Below are 12145 nucleotides of genomic sequence, written 5' to 3' on the forward strand. Positions count from 1 at the left end.
CAAGATATATCTTGTCCAAGTTTCTATCAATCTTTAAAGAATGTTTATTGTTCGTACTTGATTATTTCAAATAAAAAACAACATTTTCTAGGGTTGGAAATCAGCCATGAGTCCTTGACTTTATTGGATATTCGAAATTAGATTAATTATAGCCTCAAAGATTTCTTGAAGATTCTAAACTTGTCATTGATGTGTAATAATAAGGAGATTCTTGATCTTAATTTGAAGTATCTTGGAGGAGTATGTGCAATGTTGCTTAAGTGCAGTTGGAGGATTCTGTTGGTAATTATATGGTTGCGTTTACGAATAAGCTTTATGTGATTAAATGTAATGTAAGAGTTTGGTACTTAGAAAGAAAAAAAATAATGCAAGGACGTAAAGAAAAAAGATTTAAAAAGAAACTCAAAGAAATCAATGCCATCTAAAGAGGTATTGTGAGTTGGGATGAGTTCTCAAAACCATCAAGTAGAGTCACAAAAATTAAAAACCATCACGTATAGTCACAAAAATTAATAATAGGAGAATTTCATATATACCCTTCTTAAACATCAAAATATCATATTTACCCAATTTAATTTCTAAATATCATATTTACCCTTCATAAAATTTATAAATATCATATTTACCATTTATAAAATTTCAAAATATCATATATGTCCTTTTTAAACATCAAAATATCATATATATATATATATATATATATATATATATATATATATATATATATATATATATATATATATATATATATGCTCTTCTTAAATATCATAATATCGTATATGCACTTTTTAAACATCAAATATTAATAGTAATATCTAAAATATCCTTCATCTACAACAAAAAAACTAAACAATCAAAATATAGATTCTATAGTGATGATTGAAGATGAATATTTTTGTTTGTCAAGAGGACGACATTCAACGATTTAGAAGTTCACATTCCATTATTATAGACGTAAGGATAATATCGTTAAAAATTTTAAATTATAGTAATTTTAAGTTTTAAAAAATGATTATAAAATATTAAAAACATTATAAAAAAGGATTTGGGCAAATATGATATTTTGAAGGTTTATGAAGGGAAATATGATATTAAGAAATTAAGTTGGACAAATATGATATTTTGAAGTTTAAGAGGGGTATATATGAAATTCTCTCATTAATATATCCAATTCAAAATTAACGCATTGAAATTTTCAATATTTAAGTTAAATGAGTTAATACATGTCACGTATTAAATTAGATATGTTGGATCAAGTGAAAATGTTTTTAATTTGCCAACTCAAATATATAATTTAATAAATATTTAAATATTATTATGTATTATTATTTATGTTTAAAAATAATGCAATCTTGAAACGAAAACACTAGTTATTTGCATTTATGAATTGATATCGTGCTTTTGCCATATTTGGAAATTTTATTTAATTTTGTAATTAATTTAAGTGGTGTAATTTTTAGTTAATTTATTTATTTTTGGTTTTAAATAAATAACCCAAGTCTCAAGTTTAACCCATTAATTTAGTAGGTTGAGTTGGATTTGATTGAAAATATCAACTCATTTAAACATGTCGATCCATTATCCTTGGACAATCCATTTATCCGAAACGTTGGATTGGATTGAAATTTTCAATCCAATTAATAAATGGATTAATAAAATCGATACTAAATATTTCTTGTTATTTTTCAATAAACTAGAGATTACAAATGCCTATATATAATTGGAAACCCGGATAAACTAGGAAACATGAATAAAGATAACTTAGGCAAAAAGATAAGCAAAAGATAACTATAGGCCAAGAAACATAATCCTAAATAAACTCCAACACTCCCTCTCAAGTTGGGCTGTGAAGATTTCGAACACCCAACTTGCACCGCAAACTTTGAAATTTTTTTGCACCACGGGCCTTTGTAAAAATATATATCGGTTATAACTCTTAACTAATAGCATATGTCTTTATTTCTCCACAGTTGACCCGTTCACAGATGAAATAAGAATCCATCTCAACATGCTTAGTCCTTTCATGAAAAACGTGATTATCAACTATATGTCTTGCCACTTCATGGTCACATATTAGAGAATTGTCTTCACTTTGAATTGCATCCAAGCCAAGAAGTAACCATCTCAGCCATAAATTTCACAAACGGCAGTAACCATGGCTTTATATTCTGCCTCCGCAGAAGAACAAGACACCACACTTTGCTTCTTCGTTGTCCAAGAAACTGGAGCATATCCAAGACCGATGTAATAACTTGTACATGAACACCTACTAGAGGGACAACTCATCCAGCTGGCGTCAGAGTAGGCTTCAAGAGTCAAGCTTCTAGACGAAGGCAACAATAAACCTTGTCTAAGAGTTGCAACGTCCCGTTCTTGGTACTATCTAATCTATTTAAGTATATATTTTGTAAGAGCTACTCGACGAGTTGGTAGCCCTAACTTGTCGAGTAGATGCCAGTTTGGACGCGAGGTTTAAGTGGTCTACTCGACGAGTCGAAAGTCTTGACTCAATGAGTAGGTTCGTCAGGAGGAAACCCTAATATTTAGGGTTTTCACCCTATTTAAGCATCATATCAGGCCTCCATTCCAGCCTCCATAACATCCACAACCCACTCTCGTAACCCTAACCAACCTTCTGTGTTATTGAGCTAGTTTCTTGCCATTTTGTGTGATTTGAAGTTAGGAGAATGAAGGAGACCCTTGGTGATTCAAGAAGAAGCAGTAGATCCGGAGTTTGTGTTGCATTTTAGACCCTTTGGAGGTATAAATCTTATACCTTGGCTTCTTCTCACTTAGATCTTCTTCTAGGGTTGCATGTTGTCATTTTTGGGCCATTTCCAAGGCTATTTCCGAGTTGTAAGCTTTTGGGGACGTAAGGACTTCAGATCCAAGCATTCTTGAGCTCTAGAAACTCAAAGTTCCCATCTTTTATTCATCCATGAGCTCAATCCATGTTTTAGGTCTTCATTTTTAGCTTAGTTTTGGTATTTTAGCTTCATAGCACCATCCATGCACGTAAAGTTAGCAACTTTACGTGTTATGCTAACCTAAGGAGTCCAGATCTGTGAGGTAGAAGTATTGGAAGTGATTAGAATCGACTGTATGGCTTTGGCATTCAAGGGACTCGATGAGTTGTTCATGTGACTCGGCGAGTCAAGTCGTGGTCCCCAAACCTTTTCTGTTTTCGAGTGAGCTCGTTGAGTTAGTAAGTAACTCAGCTAGATGGACGAGATCTAGACTAAGAAGCTGAAGAACTCGGCGAGTCTGTGAAGGGACTGGACAAGATGACTCGTTTTGTACCGAATCTGTACTAGATAGAACTCGGCGAGTCTGCAAAGGGACTCGACGAGTTGAATCAATTATCACGGGTCTGATAGCATAGAACTCGACGAGTTGGGTTGACTGGGAGTTGACCTTGACTAAAGCGTTGACTTTGACCAAGGATAAAATTGTCATTTTACCATGAGAAGGATTTTTAGATCTTGACTAAGTATTATTGTGATTTGATAGCCGGGGAGATGTTAGAGAAGCTATCAAATATTCCTCATTGCCAGAGTTCACATATAACTTTGCGAGGTGAGTTTTCCTCCAGTAGAAACGGGTCGAAGGCACTAATGCCTGCCCGTTTATGTATTTATAGTATGTCGGACTTTGTCCGATGCCGGGGTTAGCCTGATGCAGATTATATGTTTCCAGACTTCGTTCTGATGCTGGGGCAGTCCCAAGAAGAGTATATGTATGCTTGATGTAGTATCCGGAATTTTCCAAGTATTATTATTATTCATCATATTAAAGTGTAGTGTGGTTTGATTTGGGCTTTGACCTTTGGGACTTGCTTGTGGGCTGAAGGAGTTGTGTATGCGGGGCATACATTGCCGTGTACACCCAGCGTACACGTGTAAAGGAAGCGCGGCGGTCAAGCACGTACGCCCGACGTACCAGGAGTATGCCCAAGGTACCAGCAGTACGCGCAGCGTACGTGTGCAGATCATTAAACCCTAAAATGATAGTTTGCCCCTATATAAAGAACATAACCCCTGTTGGTTCAGCCACCCTTCACTCTTAACCAGACACCACGAAAACCCTAGCTCCATTTGTTGTAGAAGCCATTTGAGAGTGTTTGTGTGTTATTTTAGTGAGAAAGGAAGAAAGGAGGTTGAAGAAGAAGCAAGGATCCACCAAGAGCTTGTAGATCCAGAGGATTGACACCATTTCTGACTCTTTTGAGGTATCAAGCTCCATACTTGACCATTGTATGCTTAGATTTGTTTATTTGAGGCTTTTATGTCCTTTTTGGACCCCATTTTTGGGAATGTTTGAGTATTGTTGGTTCCAGAGCTTAAGAGTTGTCATTTTGGACTCTTAGAAGCACCTAGGATCATACAAATCGGATCTTGGTGGTTAAGCCAAAACCATGCAAGGGCTATATGGTCTTAAAGTTAGATTAATGGACAAAAAGCATGTTTTTACCCCAACCTTGCATGCAAGCACATAAAGCTCGTAACTTTATGGTTTAGGAGGTCTAAAAGGGATTGGATATGCAGTTTAGACATAATGACTAAACGGATGAAGTCATGAATAAAGTCCCTAAGAAGCTGGCCAGTACGCTGGGCGTACTCCCTGGTACGCCGCACGTACTGGGTCAAACTCCCATCTGGTCAAGGCCAGCGTACGTTGGGCGTACACGTCGGGTACGTCATGTTTACGTATGCAGATTGGGAAAATTGGGCCTTTGGGCCCTAAAAGGATGGGTTTGGACTCTTAGGCCCTATAGCCCGCTGAGAAGTATCATTTTGAATTTAGGGGTAAGAAACTTGAGTGTCAGGCCCTTTTGGACCATGATTGGGCCCTTGAGGATTATTATATTGGACTTCGGAATTTTCGGCCTATTCGGGGAAATAAGGACTAAATCAGAAATTGGACAACGAGGGGGCCCTTAGGGAATCCTTAATGCGCCATATGATTGTTCGGGATAATAAGTTCAAATCAGAACTTAAGTATGTCCCAAATAGACCAAAGGGTAAAACGGTCATTTTACCCTAAGCAGTGTTATAGACTCTGATTGAGTGTTATGTGTCTCTAATAGCCGAGAGTCATGGGAGCAGCTGTTAGAGATTTCCAATGCGAGATTCGACACACACTTTACGAGGTGAGTTACCTTCCAGTAGATTTGGGTTTAAGGCACTAAGGCCAGCCCACTAGTAGTTGACTATAGTTAAGATGATTATCTTTGTAGTAATTGTCTGTTTGTTACTACCTGGTATGTTTATATGTTAGCATGATATGTTATATGTGATAGTGGTAATAGGAGGGGAATAGTCCCCATGTTCAGTTGTTAGGACCGAAGGGTAGTTCGGGCACCCCAGATATGCCTGACAATAATATTATGTTATGATATGTGTGGTAGTTGTAGTAGGGGTGAAATAGTCCCCATGACCGGGTGAGACAAACCGGTTGGTAGGCAGGCACCCCAGAATGGCCTGACACGGGTAGGTCAGCACCCCATAATGGCTTGACATGGGTAGGTTAGCACCCCATAATGGCTTGACATGGGTAGGTCGGGCACCCAAGAATTGCCCGACAGTATGTATGCTATGTGATTGTATGGTATGTGGTATGATGGGGGAACTCACTAAGCTTTGTGCTTACATTTTCAGTTTTGGTTTCAAGTACCTCTTCATCCAAGGGGAAGGAGCCAATGACGTAGTAGCGCATCACACATACATGATTTCCGCATTGAGTGTTCAGGGATTGTACTCCGATTTTTATTACCACTCGATGTTTGTTTTTGAGACATGTTTATGATGGTTTATGGATGGATATGATATTGACAATGTTTTCAGTAAACAATTTCTTATAAATTACTTAATTTAAAATGAATTTTTTTGACTCGAAAATTAGAACGTTACAAGTTGGTATCAGATCCTTGGTTTGAGGGATTCAGACAGACCTTCAGGGGTGTCTTGACTCAAATCGAGGGCTTGATGGATTTTTACAAGAAAATAGTTTTTTGAAATCTAAGTTAAATAGTTTTGAGAAAGAACCAGGCGTGTGATGCGTGCGATCAGCCGAGCTCAAGTAAGTTTTCCCCAAGATACTCATACTTGTTACGTAATGTTATATGATTCTGAGAAATGCATGCTAGATTAGGGCTAAGGATCTAGGAAGATGCCTTGTATGCCTGTTATATGATTTTGAGAACTGCATGCTAGATTAGGGATAGGGATGTAGAAGGATGCCTTATATGCCTATTGTATGAGCTTATTGAGCTGTATGCAGGGGTTGTGAGTCAATAGTATGAGAGCCTGATTAGGTCATGTTTGATCTGGTTACTTAATGCACGAATGATGTTGGATTTGTGCTTATGTGAATCCTAGATAGCCTTAACTAAATAGCAAGTGGATATGTAATAGTATTCACAAACTAGTTAGGGAAGGATGGTCGGGACTCCTTGTGCAACTGTTAGCGAAGAGTAGGTCGGAGAGTGCCCTAGGATAAGCCTAGGATGAGATTAGCGTGAAAGTTGTATTAGTAGAAAGGGACTTGGTGAAGTCAAATCCATTCTTGAGGAAAGTACAGATATATGTGCAAGGTAGTATGGGCCCATACTACTGCAAGCAGAGGATCCGTACTCGAATCAAGGAAGGTTGAGATAGAACGGGGAAACTTGGAGAGTGTGTGATCTCTCGAAAGTATGTATGACACTGACATCATTGCGTTTGTTTCAGTATGGCGAGTACGCGACATGGAGCAGGATCTAGATCAAGATCAGGGTCAGGTTTGGGCGCGGGTTCCGAGCAGGTTGATGACGGGCTACGTGAGTTCATCGCGTCTGAGATTACGAGAGGTATCCTTGAGGCGACCCCGGTCATTTTCGGGTCGATCAAGGAGGGGACAATTGAGCTGATGGAGGATTACTTCCGGATATTCAGGAGTGATTTGGCGTATATCCAGTTGAGTATGCGCACACTGTCCTTCAAGGACTTCCACGGGAGTGGTGCACCGGACTTTCACGGGGTGAAGGACCTCGTTGCTTCCAGGAGATAGATCGCATACATTGAGTCTGGACAATTGATGAGCTTCTGCCCGGAGGGGTCGAAGGTCCGCTTTGCTGCGAGTTGTTTGAGGGATAAGGCTAGGGATTGGTAGGAGTCAGTCGGTGACTCGCTGGGAGCCCCAACCATTGAGGCTATGACTTGGTCAAACTTTTTGACTAGGTTCAGGGTTGAGTTTGTGCCAGCTGTGGAGCTTCAGCAGCTGGCCAGGGATTTTCTTGATATAAGACAGACTATAGAGTCAGTGGCGGAGATCACCGCCAAGTTCAGGGAGAGAGCCTTGTTGGTACCCCAGTATGCGGGGGATGAAGAGATGCGGAAGACCCGCTACCATGATATGTTGAGGGCTGATATCCGGGAGGATGTCAGCTATTTAGATTGCCCGACCCTGGAGTCTATGATTGCCAGGGTGCGGAACAGAGAGATTGATTTAGAGCACCTCAGGAAGATAAAGGCAGAGATAGAGTAGAGTATTGGGGTTTCGAGGAAGAAACCCAACGGATTCGACGCAAGGTTGAAGGGCCATCCAGGCCAGAGCCGCTGTAGGAAATGCGGTAGGCCGCATGAGGGAGCTTGTAGAATAGGATCGTTAGGCTGCTCCAAGTGCGGAAAGTTGGGGCACTTTGGCAGGGGATTTGCTTCCATTGCAATCAGAAGGGCCATAAAAAGGCCAACTGCCCTAGATTGACAGCAGCAACAACATCGCCAGTGGTGGCACCGACTCCAGCGATAACACGAGTTGTGGATGCCCGGAAGGTCAAGGTAGAGGTTTCAGTGGTACAGAGTCAAACATTTCAGTTGACAGCCGAGGAGGTATGCGATGCACTTGATGTGGTGATGGGTATGGTTTCTTCTCTTTAACCTTTATATTATGTCGCTGTGATTTTGATATGTTATGCTATGCTATGTGCTTTGTTCAGTATCGTTCCATGTGAACGGTATTCCAGTTCAGGTGTTGTTTGATTTGGGTGCTACCTGATCATTTTTTTTATCTTGCGCTTAGCAAGAGGTTTTCGGAGTCTTCAGGCATATTAGAGTGCCCCCTAGAAGTTGAGATTGCAGAAGATCGATCAGTGCGGGCGTCAGAGGTTTTTATAGATTGTGTACTGAGGTCGTACGAAGAGCGCTATTTGATAGATTTGGTTCCTAAACCTTTTCAGGGGAACAAGGTTATCATAGGGATGGATTGGTTGAGCCCCAATGGGTCGGTGATCGACAGCGCGCATCAGTTGGTATAGATCAGTACCCCAAGTGGGGGAGAGCTGGTGATGTAGGGCAAGAGGCCACAACAAGGAACAAATTTATGTTCAGTAGTGAGAGCTAGGTGTTATCTCCAACAGGGTAGCACATGATATGTCGCCTATGTTATGGATACCCGGGAGAAGGAGAGTTTACAGATGTATTCCCCGAGGAGTTGCATGGGATACCTCCGGAGAGGTAGGTAGAGTTCAGGATCGACCTAGTTCCTGATGCGGCTCCGATAGCGAAGACATCATATCGGTTGGCTACTCCTAAGATGCAGGAGTTGTCTACATAGCTTCAGGAGCTGTTAGACAAGGGATTCATTAGATCGAGTAGTTCACCATAGGGAGTCCCAATTTTATTTGTGAAGAATAAGGACGGGTCGCATCGGATGTGTATAGATTATCGGGAGCTGAATAAAGTAACGGTGAAGAACTGTTACCCACTCCCGAGGATTGATGACCTCTTTGATCGGCTACATGGAGCATATTGGTTCTTCAAGATTGACCTGCATTCATGTTTTCATCAGATGAGGGTCAGAGAGGAGGATATGTATAAGACTGCTTTCCGGACGCGTTATGGTCACTATGAGTTTGTGGTGATGCCTTTCGGGCTCACCAATGCTCCTATCGCATTCATGGATCTCATGAATCGCATGTGCAGACCGATGTTGGATCGGTCTGTGATAGTTTTCATCGATGACATCTTGGTTTATTCCAAGACACAGGAGCAACATGAGGAGTACTTGCGGGAGGTTCTGGATACTTTAAGAAGGGAGATCTTGTATGATAAGTTCTCCAAGTGCGAGTTCTGGTTGCATGAGGTGCAGTTTATTGGGCACCTTGTCAACCAGAATAAGATTTCGGTTGAACCGACCAAGGTGGAGGCTGTGATGAGGTGGGAGGTTCCAAGATCTCCATCTGAGATTCGGAGCTTTTGGCATTAGCAAGTTACTATCGGAGATTCATTCAGGAATTCTCCAAGATAGCCGTGCTCCTGACCCAGTTGACGAGGAAAGTCGTGGTCTTTCACTGGGGGCCTGAGCAGTATGCTACATTTGAGACATCGACACAAAGATTGTGCGAGGCGCCAATCTTAGCCCTGCCAGAGGGCATGGATGATTTTGTAGTATATTGTGATGCGTCCATCTCAGGTTTGCGCGCGTTATTGATGCAGAGAGGGCATGTTATCACTTATGCTTCGAGGCAGCTAAGCCTCACGAGGCAAACTATCTGACACATGATTTGGAGCTGGGGGATGTTGATTTTGCCCTAAAGATTTGACGTCATTACCTCTATGGGGTTTGTTATACCATTTACATGGACCACAAGAGCTTGAGGTATCTCATGGACCAACCAAATCTGAATATGAAGCAACATCAATGTCTTGATGTGCTAAAGGATTATGATTGTGAGATCCTCTACCATCTGGGGAAGGCCAATGTTGTGGCTGACACGCTTAGCTGAAAGGCAACGACGATCAGAGATATCTTTATGAGGATGATGGTTGTGACTCCATTGTTGGAGCGGATTCGGGAGATCCAGTAGGAGGCCATGAAGGAGGAACATTGCAAGAGCGAGCGTATTGTGGGTCAGGTTTCCTCCTTTGACTATGACAGTCGTGGATTTTTGACTCTTCACCGAAGGGTGTGGGTCCCATATCATGGGGTTTGCACCAGGTATTGATGGAAGAGGCGCATAAATCCAGGTTTTCTATCCAACCTAGGGCAACAAAGATGTACAGGGATCTTCGTCTAGACTATTGGTTGCCCTGCATGATGAGGGATGTAACATGGTTCATGGAGAGATGCCTGACCTGCAGAAAGGTCAAGGCCATGAACCAGAGGCCTCATGAAAAGGTTCATCCGTTGGATATCCCGTTGTGGAAGTGGGAGGATATCACTATGGATTTCATCACAAAGCTTCCCAGGACCGCGCGGGGAGTGGATTCGATTTGGGTCATCGTTGATCGATTGACCAGGAGCGTCATTTTATTCTGCTTCAGGAGATCATTTTGGCTGAAAGGTTGGCTGACATCTATATCATGGAATTAGTGGCGCGACATGGGGTGCCAGTCTCAGTGATTTACGACAGGGATGTACGGTTCACTTCCAGATTCTGGAAGATGTTTCACGATGAGTTGGGTACTCGTCTGCACTTCAGCATCGCTTTCCACCCGCAAACGGATGGTTAGAGTGAGTGGACCATCCAGACTATGGAGGACATGCTGCGAGCATGTGTTTTAGACTTTGGAGGTAGTTGGGATACTTACCTCCCTTTGGTTGAGTTCTCCTATAATAACAACTATCATGTGAGTATTGACTGTCCTCCTTTTGAGATGCTATAAAGGAGGAAGTGGAGGACCCCGATATGCTGGGTGAGGTGGGTCAGAGGGTCATGGGGAGTACCAAAGTGGTGCTCAAGACTACAGAGACGATCCAATAGGTTCGAAGCAGGCTTCAGACTGCTCGGAGTCGGCAGAAAAGTTATGCCAACAAGCGTCAATCAGACCTGGAGTTCTAGGTCGGGGACATGGTACTGCTGAAAGTGTCACCTTGGATGGGCGTCATTCGGTTCTGGAAGAGGGGCAAGTTAGGCCCCAGATATATTGGACCCTTCAGGATTGTCGCCCGGGTAAGAAAAGTGGCATATAGGCTGGATTTGCCAGCCGAGCTTAGCCAGATTCATAGCACCTTTCACGTCTCCCAACTACGAAAATGCTTGGTGGACGACTCTACAGTAGTACCAATCGAAGATATTCAGGTGGATGAGATCTTGAACTACATCGAGTGACCAATAGCCATTCCAGATAGGAAGACGAAGACACTAAGGAACAAGGAGGTAGAGATGGTGAAGGTGCAGTGGCAGCACCGCAAGGGCTCGGAATGGACTTAGGTGCCAGAGGATGAAATGAGAGAGAACTATCCCGAGTTATTTTTAGTAGTGGCAACGAACTTCGGGGATGAAGTCTAATTCAAGTGAGGGAGATTTGTAGCATCCGGGATTTTCCAAGTATTATTGTTATTCGTCATATTAAAGTGTGGTGTGGTTTAGTTTGGGCTTTGACCTTTGGGCTTTGCTTGTGGGATCAAGGAGTTATGTACGCGGGGCGTACATTGTCGTGTACGCCCAACGTACTCGTGTAAAGGAAGCGCGGAGGCCAAGCACGTACGCACATCATACCAAGATTATGCCCAACTTACCAGGATTATGCCCACCATACGTGTGCAGATCATTAAACCCTAAAATGATAGTTTGCTCCCTATATAAAGAACATAACCCCTGTTGGTTTAGCCACCCTTCACTCTTACCCAGCGACCACGAAAACCCTAGCTCCCTTGGTGTACCTTTGTGCTCTAGAAGCCATTTGAGTGTGTTTGTGTGTTATTTTAGTGAGAAAGGAAGAAATGAGCTTGAAGAAGAAGCAAGGATCCACCAAGAGCTTGTAGATCTAGAGGATTGACACCATTTCTGACTCTTTTGAGGTATCAAGCTCCATACTTGACCATTGTATGCTTAGATTGTTTATTTGAGGCATTTATGTCCTTTTTGGACCCCATTTTTGGGAATGTTTGAGTATTGTTGGTTCCAGAGCTTAAGAGTTGCCCTTTTGGACTCTTAAAAGCACCTAGGATCATACAAATCGGATCTTGGTGGTTAAGCCAAAACCATGCAAGGGCTACATGGTCTTAAAGTTGGATTAATGGACCAAAATCATGATTTTACCCCAACCATGCATGCAAGCACATAATGTTCCTGACTTTATGTTTTAGGAGGTCTAAAAGGGACTGGATCTGCAGTTTGGACGTAATGACTTAACATATTAAGACATGAATAAAGTTCCTAAGA

Source organism: Lactuca saligna, chromosome 9 (genome assembly GCF_052625555.1).
Source record: "Lactuca saligna cultivar CGN05327 chromosome 9, ASM5262555v1, whole genome shotgun sequence".
Classification (NCBI taxonomy): domain Eukaryota; kingdom Viridiplantae; phylum Streptophyta; class Magnoliopsida; order Asterales; family Asteraceae; genus Lactuca; species Lactuca saligna.